The sequence below is a fragment of the Scardinius erythrophthalmus genome (genome assembly GCF_964197995.2).
Source record: "Scardinius erythrophthalmus genome assembly, chromosome: 4".
NCBI classification, from domain to species: Eukaryota; Metazoa; Chordata; class Actinopteri; order Cypriniformes; family Leuciscidae; genus Scardinius; species Scardinius erythrophthalmus.
In genome coordinates, this window is record NC_138224.1 from 56,577,916 (window position 1) to 56,590,126 (window position 12,211).

Here is a 12,211-nt window from a genome sequence, read left to right on the forward strand (position 1 = left end):
GCGAAAGTAACTCCCTCACATCTCTATTGGATCCAGTCGGGTCAATGATATCTTACCTGTTGACCTGGGCTACCTGAAACAATATGTGAAACCCTCAGTCACAAATCTGGGTGTCAAAATAGACAATGGTTTTAAACTAGATAAACAAATAAATAATGTTGTTTTAACCAGCTTTTATCATTTGAGGCTTTTATCTAAAATTAAACCTATCTTATCCCCTAAGCATTTTGAACATGTGATTCATGCTTTTATTTCAACGCGATTAGATTACTGTAATGCTCTTTATATTGGCGTAAATCAAACCTCTCTCTCACGCTTACAGTTAGTACAAAACTCAGCCGCACGTCTTTTAACCGGAACTCGCAAGCATGAACACATAACACCAGTCCTGGCCTCGTTACATTGGCTTCCAGTCCATTTTAGAATACATTTTAAGATCTTATTGTTTGTTTTTAAATCACTAAATGGTTTGGCTCCGTGTTATATTTCAGACCTATTACAGATTTACACCCCCTCACGGTCACTTAGGTCTAGTGAGCAACTTCAGCTGGTTGCTCCAAAAACCAGGTTAACCCTCTGATGGTCTTTTTTTATGTCTACACTCGAGTTCTTTGGGGTCTCTAGAGACCCCAGACAATAACATTTAATTTTGTAACAAGATAATAGGTTTTTTTTTTTTTACAAATGTAATTTTATTCTGTTTGTTAATGTTTTTACTCAACATTTGTGCAGTTTTTGGAGAATTTATGATATTTTTTAAATTTCTATAAATAAATAAATAAATAAATAAATAAATATTTAAATAGCCTTTTTACAAAAAAACAGCATTTGATGTAAAATTCACTTTATAAAAGACCCAGATTTCCAACTTTCATTCATGGGGATAACATGGATGATTTTAAATGGTTTAATGTAACATTTATGCCCATTTTTTGGAAAATGCAGTTTTAAAATAAAAAATAATAATTTTAACCACTAGATGGCTATAGAGCTCCAGTATATACTATTTGCTATTAGACTACCTGAAAGATATCTTTTCACAAGTTGGATTCAGTTGGATTCATATCTAAATATTATAAAATCACAATTATAACAAAAATAAAATATTTTTGTCAAAGTTTAGCATTTTTTGTACCATAAAAAACCCCAGTTTTTCAATAATGTTACATTATGATTAGAATCAAACCTGAACAAAATGTTACAAAGAGAAATGTTGGAGTCTTAAGATTTTATCATTTATTTCAATCATTTATTTTTAATCTAATTCTAGATTCTAGACACACTCAATTGTGTGTGTGTGTGTGTGTGTGTGTGTGTGTGTGTGTCTGTGTGTGTGTGTGTGTGTGTGTGTGTGTGTCTGAGAGATAAAGAGAGAGAGAGTGTGTGAGTACACATTGTCGATGTGCCAGTGTCACCACACCACTTTATATTTGTAGTGGTTCCGCATTTTGGATGATTTTATTTGACACATTATAGCCTTACAAATGTTCCTGTGTGTGTATGCGTGTGTGTGTGTGTGTGTGTGTGTGTGTGTGTGTGTGTGTGTGTGTGTGTGTGTGTGTGTGTGTGTGTGTGTGTGTGTGTGTGTGTGTGTGTCTGTGTGTGTGTGTGTGTGTGTGTGTGTGTGTGTGTGTGTGTGTGTGTTTACATTTTCAATGTGTCAGTATCACCAATTTATTTTTGTGGTGGTACTGCATTTTGGATGATTTTATTTGACAAATTATAGCCTTACAAATGTTCCTGTGTGTGTGTGTGTGTGTGTGTGTGTGTGTGTGTGTGTGTGTGTGTGTGTGTGTGTGTGTGTGTGTGTGTGTGTGTGTGTGTGTGCGTGCACATTTTTCAATGTGTCAGTGTCACCAATTTAGTTTTGTGGTGGTACTGCATTTTGGATGATTTTATTTGACAAATTATAGCCTTACAAATGTTCCTCTGTGTGTGTGTGTGTGTGTGTGTGTGTGTGTGTGTGTGTGTGTGTGTGTGTGTGTGTGTGTGTGTGTGTGTGTGTGTGTGTGTACATTTTTCAATGTGTCAGTGTCACCAATTTATTTTTGTGGTGGTACTGCATTTTGGATGATTTTATTTTACAAATGATAAGAGAACAGTTTTTATAGTCTCAAAAATGTATTCCTCTATATGTGTGTGTGTGTGTGTGTGTGTGTGCGCTTGTTGTGAGCAAAATAATTCAGCATTGTGGATGCTTTTTGAATTGGTGGAAGTGTGCCACTTTATTTCTGTCATTTCTGTCGATGTGTTCTGTGTTGTTTCTGATTTTGATGATGAATTTTGTCTATTTTGATTGTGGGGTCTCCAGAGACCCCGAGGACCTCGAGTGTCACAAATTTTGTCACGCTAACATAAAAACAGATATCATTCCACTTTATTTATTTTTTTTGTAGATCTAGAAAGTGTTAAGAGCCATAGAAGGTTTCATACCATTTGGACAAAGGGAACATTTTTTTTAATTTGAGCAAAAGTCATTTGCGGGTCAAAAAGACCCCGCGGACCATCAGAGGGTTAAAAACCAGGGGTGACCGCGCCTTTTCGGCTGTCGCCCCTAAACTGTGGAATGAGCTTCCTACACAGGTCAAATTGGCCCCAACCCTTGAATCTTTTAAATCTCGTCTTAAAACTCATTTATTTTCTCTGGCTTTTAACCCATCATGTTAACTGTGTGATCATATGTTGTTTTAGGTGTGTATATGTTTGTTTTATGTATTATCCCGTGTTCAGCACTTTGTAAACCTTTGTTTTTTAAATGTACTATACAATTAAAATGGATTGGATTGGATTGGAAAACACAACATTGTGCTTTTGTAAAATAAATTCAAGCAATCCGCCCCCCGAAAGGCGCTAATTTTAAAATCAAACTAAAATCACTGCATTCTTTGAAAACGCTCGCTCAGCTCCGCACCATTATCAAAGTCTGTGCAGACGAACATATTTTACTTTCGTTTTTAAGTTAGCGATTCAAAAGCCCCCAGCGGTGTCAGACGTCGATTAACCGGTGGTAAAATATTCTCACTAGCCGCGTTTCCATTAGAGATTTGCGCAAATGTTTTGCGCTATTATCTAAATATCGATAAAAAACTTTTGCGAAATGACGGCGTTTCCATTAACCGATGTTATGCGACTAAAACGTCCTTTTTTCTCTCGCGATAAGTCATTCCAAAAATCACGGCAACTGACGCATTAGACATTATTATTATTAATGGAACATTATTATTAACACGTGGCGTGTTATCCAAGCATTAATGGCAGGGAAAGACCCTTATAATGCGAACGACACATGGAGTTTCTGGGTGTTTCGCCCTCATTTCTGCTCCGAGGTTTTGACTGTGGCATTTCTTTGAGATTTAGATTCCAGTATTCCTAGTCTAATTATTTATTTTTTAATGAATTTAATAAAGAACTCTGTCTCGTATTCTGTCCAAACGATCCATGTAGGCTATTTTGTGTCCATTCGTTTTTCCTTTTTTAACCCGTAATTGAAAAACGAAAATGAATGGTTGTTGTCTTTTTAAGAGAGGTTGTTTGGAGGTTGTTTGTCTTAAGTTGAACACCAAAATTTTAATTTGAACTGGCTACACCAGCTGCTGCGCAAAAAAAGTAAATATCGACGAATTTTCAGATTTTTGTTTATGACTTTTTGCCCCTTAACATTTACAATAGTCACAAATTAATATGGAAAACATGTCGATTTTACTGGTTTTCTAAGACCAAATTAGAACCTGGAACTATTGTTTTGGCTAAAATCACATCTCCATCTCCGCTCCGCTGGCAGATGCGCTTTTAGAGAGAAATGCACCTTTCATACGAATTACAAAATCAGAAGGTATTAGCTTTCGATTCGAATTTGTTCGTTTTAAAGTGAACATTTCAAGCTTTAGCCTATATTTTGTTTCAGTTCTCGCGCTCCAGTTTACGGAGATCATGAAAGTGCGTCTGATTGTTTTCTTTTACTTTACAAAAGCACAACGTTTTATTTTGTTATTGTGAGTTTACACAAATAAAAGTAGTTGAGAATAATGTATTATTATTTTCTGTATGACCAGAAATGATAGAGTATTTTTAAGTTGTTTCCACTGTTGATAGGAAAATGCAAGTGTTCGCGCCCGCGCCTCCGTGCCATGCAGTGCGCGCTCCACACTCAGCTTTGTTCTTTTTTTGCATAAAAAAGCGTCTTCTAAATATAGCCTATTAAATGTTAAAATAAAATAATATAAAATAATTATTAGGCCTATTTGCGTAGCTATACATAGACCTCAAACACACCGCATCTTCTAAGTCAGGTGACTGTAAATGCGCAAAAACTGTTTCCATTGCAGTTTTGCGAAATATTCCTTTTTCGAATTGCCTGAAAAACCACCTCATGAGAGCGTAAAAACTTTTTTGCGATAAATGGGAGTTTTTGCGAAATTGACGTGTTTCCATTGAGCGTATTTTTAATTCGCAATTTCAATTTGCGCAATTTGAAGGGTAATGGAAACGCGGCTACTGTCACATACCTAGTATATTTTTATATAGATACAATAGGCCTACCTGATTTTGAACACAAGAGGGCAGTATAGCACTATGAATGACTTGATTTTTTATTTATTTTTTGTATTTTTAAACTTAGAATAAAATTAGAATAAAATTATTTAAAAAAAAAAGAATAAAATGGGTTTAGTTGTGACATTTGTATAGTTTAATATAGAAATAAATGGTGTATAATTACATTTTTAGAATATATGAGGTTTTTAGTGTTTCCTTTGTGGACATTACTTTAACACACTCTGTCAATTTGGATAATTTAGCGTTTTCATCCGGCCATGATGAAATATATATTTGAGTGTCATCAGCATAACAATGGAAACTAATTCCATGTTTCCTTATAATATTTCCAAGTGGCATCATATATATTGAGAACAGGTGTAGTCAAGTCAAGTCATCTTCATTTATATAGAGCTTTTAACAATGTATATTGTTCCAAAGCAGCTTTACAGTGATAATAGGAAATTAAAGGTCCCGTTCTGCGTGATCCCATGTTTCAAACTTTAGTTAGTGTGTAATGTTGCTGTTAGAGCATAAATAATATCTGTAAAATTATAAAGCTCAAAGTTCAATGCCAAACGAGATATTTTATTTAACAGAAGTTGACTACAAAAAAACGGCTCGATTGGACTACATCCCTCTACTCCAGGGGTGGGCAAACTTTTTGGCTCAAGGGCCACACTGGGTTTTAAAATTTGACAGAGGGCCGGCCCAGTAGCAGATTATGAAACACGATCTCATGAAAGTGCGTATCTGTACCACAAATTTTATTTCTCGTGCCATTTATACGGCAAAAAATTTTGTTTTATTTGCGTGCATATGCTACGCACTGTAAACCCCTTGGTTAGGATTAGGGCTGTGGAGTGCGTGCCTATTACACGCCATAAAGTGTGTATCAAATGCACGCGAAAACTGCGTATCATAATCATAAGCACTACAAATACAATTTGTGGTATTTGCACTTTCATGAGATCGGGCTGAGCAAACACATTTAGACGTTGTGGCAACGTCTGCGCGAAATTCAACAACTGAGAGACGACATTCTGACAATACATTATTTATGCTAGATATCCCCCATTTAGCATGTTATGTTTTAGGTTAATTTTTAATTAGTCAGATGTTAGATAATTATAGCCAATACTTTTTAAATATTGTTTATCCTTATTATTATTTAATGGGCCTAACAGTAGATTAGAAACAAAACACCTGCAAGTGTACACTTAGAAAAGTAAAAATGACAGAAGGTTACGTTAATTCAACTTTATTAAAACTACATATGGCATCAATTTGCACTTCCAAAAGTCATACATTTGTTGAAAAAAAAAACGAAATAAATGAATGTATAAATTTATTTTAAGTATAATAAAATAAAACATAAAAAGCAAAGGCAGATCAGAACATTTAATGAACAAAACCGGGTTCTTTTTGTTCAGGGGAGACAGGGGAGCGTAACTTAGTTGAAAGCCGGGCGATAAAGAGCAGGCGATAAAAAACGGAATCAGTCAGGATGGTCAGGATACATCCACAAATCCAGAGGAGCAAAGAAACTAAATAGCAGACAAATCAAAGGAAAAACTAAACATGCGTGCACATGGTTTTCTCCGTGAGTTTCCAAAAAAGGAAAAAACATTAACGTGCAACAAGTCTATATGCGCTTATGTCGCTGTCTGTTTGGTTTCCATGGTGACGCGTCATTGCTTGTTACGTGACACACCGCAGCCACAACAGCGCTGAATGAATGATGATCTGCTTTTATGTAATTTTTCCTTTTTTACATTTGTTAGCTATGGCATGAAATATCTGATATTCTGATTGTCAAATATATGCAACGCAATATGTATATAATATATATAACACAAAGTATTGCAAGAAAAAGGCAAAATGAACGTGATCATAAGACAATTTTTTAAATACTCGACGGGCCGGACTAAACAGCCTAACCGTATGTGGCCCGCGGGCCGTAGTTTGCCCACCCCTGCTCTACTTCCTTCTTTAATGATGTCACTAGAACCGTTTCTTGACTAACCTCGCCCACAGAAATGCTCCCTCAACTCTACTGGCTACTTGCGCACTTCTTATAACTTAGCCTACTGTGTTTACTCAGCTCTTACGGTGATTTTCTGAAGTAAAACTGACGCTTCATCTTTTGTGTGATGTACAATAAACTTTATTAAACTCATCAGTATATGTTTGATCATCATTCAGACAGCAGACTTGTAGGCTATTAATAAATAATGGATACATAGCCTACAAGCAGATGACAAATACGTTATAATAACCGTAATTAAACTACTAAACCATACCTGTTTCATCTCTATACAGCACTCTGACTCTGTAGGCATTATTGTCCGACTCGAAATGAACGCCGTTACTGAGAGTTTCTGATATTATCATCATTCCGTGAGATGAATTTTTCCTGACAGACTGAGCGCGAGCTCATGAAGCTCCGCCCCCTGTGTCGTCCAGCAGCACCTCATTTGCATTTAAAGGGCACACACTGAAACAGCTCGTTTTTCTGATCCCCAAAAAATGTCAATTTAAACATGCTGTAAAAAATGATCTGTTGGGTATTTTGAGCTCAAACTTCACATACACACTCTGGGGACATCAGAGACTTATTTTACATCTTGTGAAAAGGGGCATATAACGGGACCTTTAAAGTAACAGAGATTGTTTAGGCTTTACAGCAGCTCTACAATAAAGTTATTGTCCTCTTGAAGTTAGTTTTGATTGATTCACTTCCGTCGCAATGATCATTAGTTATTAACTTAGGGGCCGCTAACAAGACACCGCTTTAACAGGAGACTCTTAAGTTCTTGTAGACAGAAAATATAATTATCCTGACCTGAGCTAATTTACTGAATCAACCAACTCACATCTCCTTTCTTTCTTTTCATCCATGATGATATTAAAGTCATCTGTTGTTGTTTCTGGCGTTTCATCACTGACTGCTGTAACCGCTTTACCTGATCATTAGAACTTTAGCTATTTTTAGAGTGTGCACGTGACGTTCCTGGACGCGGACGCGCGCATCGACACATGCTCGGTCCTGCTCCTCCGTGGCGATGACGGCGTGCGGTTAAAAGATCATAACAAACGAATTTGAAAGTGGGGGGAACATGTCCCCATAGGAAATTACGCCTGTATGTGTGTGTGTGTGTGTGTGTGTGTGTGGGTGGGTGTGTGTGTGTGTGTGGGTGTGAGTGTGAGTGTGAGTGTGAGTGTGTGTGTGTGTGTGTGGGTGGGTGTGTGTGTGGGTGTGAGTGTGTGTGTGTGTGTGTGTGTGTGTGTGTGTGTGTGTGTGAGAGAGAGAGTGAGTTTGTGTGTGTGTGTGTGTGTGTGTGTGTGAGAGAGAGAGAGAAAGAGAGAGAGAGAGAGAGTGTGTGTGTGTGTGTGAGAGAGAGAGAGAGTGAGAATGTGTGTGTGGGTGTGAGAGAGAGAGAGAGAGAGAAAGAGAGAGAGAGAGAGAGAGAGTGAGAGGGTAAAATATGCAGAAAGGCTAGAATATGCTTGAACACACATGTAAGATCCAGACAGGTGAAACAGAATATTTTTGAAATCGGTTTTAATGATTGATTCATAAAGACTTCACTTGTTTCATCACTGGATGTATCGGCGCTCTAGCGGTTAACCTGTTAAGCTGCAACCCCACTTTTGAAAAATCCCCAGAAATGACATACCCAAACTGAAACAGATACAGTTCATGAACCCTTTGTACTAAAAGCACAAGTATGATCTCATTTGAAAGCTGACACCTGGCAGTTTATTGTAAAGGTAGAATTAATTATTGTTATAATGACAAAAATTGTTATAAATAGCTTCAAAGTTTTGTAAAGTTATTAGAAATTAATTTTTATGAAACATCCTCATGAAAATAAAATTGAAGTTGGCACTGTAGCAATCTAGAAATGCTCTACAGCTAAAGCCACGTCTAAACATTTTATGTTTAAAATCTGAAGATAATAAGTCCAAAACTCTGTATTGAGTTAAATGTTTTTCAAGACCATGTCAATGACTTTATTTTGATTTGACACTAAAATGCTTCTAATGTTTATTATCAACTTCTAACCATCTATGCAGTCTTTTGTCTCTATTGTTTTGTGGTGGAGACGAGCCCCATTCAGTCTCAGTCTCCCCCTGCACACATTCACACCTCTCCAGCCTGGTTATGGCTCTAAATATGCATTTCTTTTGTCTGCATTATAGTTACTAACGACTGGCTATTCACAGGCTATTCATAGGGTTTCAGTCCCTAATTTCTTTTCTCAAAGTTAACCTCACATTTTATCCTGTATCAAATGCATTTCTTGAATAAAGAAACAGTTCAGTAAGCATTCAAAAAATTATAAAAGTATAACTGCTAGTGGCAGGTGCACCTAGGGCTAACTAGCATGTTAGCTTAGCACACCATCAATACACGACAATTTATGAGATTAAAACCATTTTTGTGCTCCAAACTTACTTTTATAACGCAAGTGAGTATTTTAAATAATCTTCTGTGATCTAATTTGGCTTCAGATAAAAAAACCAGACAGAAAATATACTAGTGTATGGTATTCTGCACAATGACAGTCTATATCGATTAGCATTACATTATAAGTATAATCTATTATTATGGAAATACCTGGCATGGCTTGAAAAACACAGGTAACTCAAATATCATTGCAATCATGTTTATTATCTTCAAAACATCTAACTGCATGTAACAGCGCGATCTCTGTAGCTTTGTGTGTATCAGTGACGTCCTGGAATGTCACATGATCATGGCTCTTCTTCATGTTCCATATATGGACTATTATTGTGCATAATAGCGCCTCAGGCTATTGGTATGAATTTATAACAGTATCAGAGTACCAAACGCTCATAAAGATTACATCGACGCATTTGGGTATAAATTCAATAAATATTATTCCTGTCTATAGAAATATGATGTACATCTATGAGAATCTATCAATATTTCTCCAAATCTGCACATTTTTTAGCTAAAAGCCCTGAAGGACGTTGTTTTGTGTATCGCTGTCATGACGACAGCACGGAGTTTTTTTATGAATGAAAGCGGCTGACGCGCATAATTCATATTAAAGGTATCGACTCATTTTTTCATTTCATAACTCCTGACACAAATTAAGAAATAACTGTCACTATGAGTTTCTCAGAATACAATAGTGGTCAAATACTGAAACTTGAGTATTATATCTTTTTAATTATGTATAGTTTGTCAAGGTATAACATTAAATCTGATAGTAATTTTGAATTAAATAAATAAAAAACGCTTCAGTGCGCGGGCGCACTGGCAACGGTTAACAGGTTAATAACAGAACTGCATGCGTCTTGCGGAAGAACATTGTAGCCGGAGCTACTTCTCTCTGTTTATGTCTATGGCGAGTCACGCAGGCACTGTGCTCCTCCGCAGCGGTGCGACCCGACCGGTGTAAAGTAGTCCGAGTATAAACTCTTATTACAGGCTTATCGTAGTGATTCAGGATAAGACCAAAACACGGTTTGAAAAAAGGCATTCATGATGGTACTCGGCTCGCTTATTATATATGTCACGGTGTGACAAATGAGAGGGCGGAACTAAAGTTCGCCGCAATTGTGTCCCCTCCGGTACAATAACAAAGACACACCACCCCCTGTGTAAATGTGTATCTGTTGCCTTGCCAACCGGGATGAGGAAATCGACATCAGGTGTGGGGAATTAATCTAGAGCCATGACGAAGCCATGTGGGCATTGAGAAGGATATAAAAAGCCAGCGAAGAGAGACTGTGGTGTGGTTCTTCCCCGAGAGGAGGGCACGAGGAGATGTGAGGCACTCAGCACGTGAGCGGCCGCGGCCGCGGCCGCGAGAGAGAGAGCAAGAGAGAGACAGAGAAAACTTCGGCTGGATTGCGGGTGTAAGCTTTTGTTTGCACCACGAGTCTGTTGAATTGCAGTTTTTTTTATGGAAATGAGCACGAGTGAAACTTGTAGTGTGTGGTGAATACACGAGTGTGGGAATTGTGCTTCTGCTGTTCACTCGCAGTCACAGCTATCCATTCCTCTCTCTGCCTGGGTCCAGTGAAGAACCGGCTAATGCTGTGAGTTACACGTATCCATTCCTCTCTCTGCTCTAAGTCCAGTGAAGAACCCGCTAATGCTGGAAGAGCCTGCTAATGCTGAAAGAGCCTGCTAAGGCTGGAAGGGCCTGCTAATGCTAGTGAAGAGCCTGCTAATGCTGTGAGTTACATGTATCCTCCATTCTCTGCCTGAGGCTAGTGAAGAGCCTACTAATGCTGGAAGAGCCGGCTAATGCTGGAAGGGCCTGCTAATGCTAGTGAAGAGCCTGCTAATGCTGTGAGTTACATGTATCCTCCATTCTCTGCCTGAGGCTAGTGAAGAGCCTACTAATGCTGGAAGAGCCGGCTAATGCTGGAAGGGCCTGCTAATGCTAGTAAAGAGCCTGCTAATGCTGTGTTACATGTATCCTCCATTCTCTGCCTGAGGCTAGTGAAGAGCCTACTAATGCTGGAAGAGCCGGCTAATGCTGGAAGGGCCTGCTAATGCTAGTGAAGAGCCTGCTAATGCTGTGAGTTATACGTATTCTCGACTCTCTGTCTGAGGCTAGTGAAGAGCCTGCTAATGCTGTGAGTTACACGTATCCTCCACTCTCTGCCTGAGTCCAATGAAGAGCCTGCTAATGCTGGAAGGGCCTGCTAATGCTAGTGAAGAGCCTGCTAATGCTGTGAGTTATACGTATTCTCCACTCTCTGCCTGAGGCTAGTGAAGAGCCTGCTAATGCTGGAAGAGCCTGTTAATGCTGGAAGAGCCTGCTAATGCTGGAAGGGCCTGCTAATGCTAGTGAAGAGCCTGCTAATGCTGTGAGTTATACGTATTCTCCACTCTCTGCCTGAGGCTAGTGAAGAGCCTGCTAATGCTGGAAGAGCCTGTTAATGCTGGAAGAGCCTGCTAATGCTGGAAGGGCCTGCTAATGCTAGTGAAGAGCCTGCTAATGCTGTGAGTTATACGTATTCTCCACTCTCTGCCTGAGGCTAGTGAAGAGCCTGCTAATGCTGGAAGAGCCTGTTAATGCTGGAAGAGCCTGCTAATGCTGGAAGGGCCTGCTAATGCTAGTGAAGAGCCTGCTAATGCTGTGAGTTATACGTATTCTCCACTCTCTGTCTGGGGGCTAGTGAAGAGCCTGCTAATGCTGTGAGTTATACGTTTCCTCCACTCTCTGAGTCCAGTGAAGAACCTGCTCTCCAAAAGAAGAGAATGCTGAAGAGACTTTTTAAGGTTTTTGTTTTTATTATTTAATAAAGAGTATATTTATTTTGAATTCTGTGTCTGTCTCCTTCGTGTCCACGGTCAGCTCCTCAGGGGCGGCACGCAAGCGAAGGGGTGGGCGGCCCGCTGGCGCTCCACCCCGACCTGTGACATATACATTTTGTGAATTCTGAACACAAGAAAGATACGGACTGCAGCTTTAACAGTCATCTTTATGAATGTTTTGAAGCATCAGATGTAATTGATACACTCGATATTTGAAGCAACTTTCAAAAGGTGATTTACTCTATTTTGGTTGCTACCGTAGACATCAGTGTTTATACTCAAACTATAAACTTTTATCTCAGTACTTCTGTGATCATTTGAATATTTGTAACACAGAAATATCGATACTGTGTGGTTGAAAAGACTGAG

At 38.5% G+C, this 12,211-nt stretch overlaps 1 protein-coding gene across 1 annotated transcript in view; it reads right to left on the reverse strand.

Moving 5' to 3' along the window:
* Positions 1–12,211, reverse strand: part of LOC308690131 (NACHT, LRR and PYD domains-containing protein 12-like) — a 263,008-nt gene that overhangs the window by 160,409 nt on the left and 90,388 nt on the right. The gene's annotated exons all lie outside the window — the stretch shown is intronic.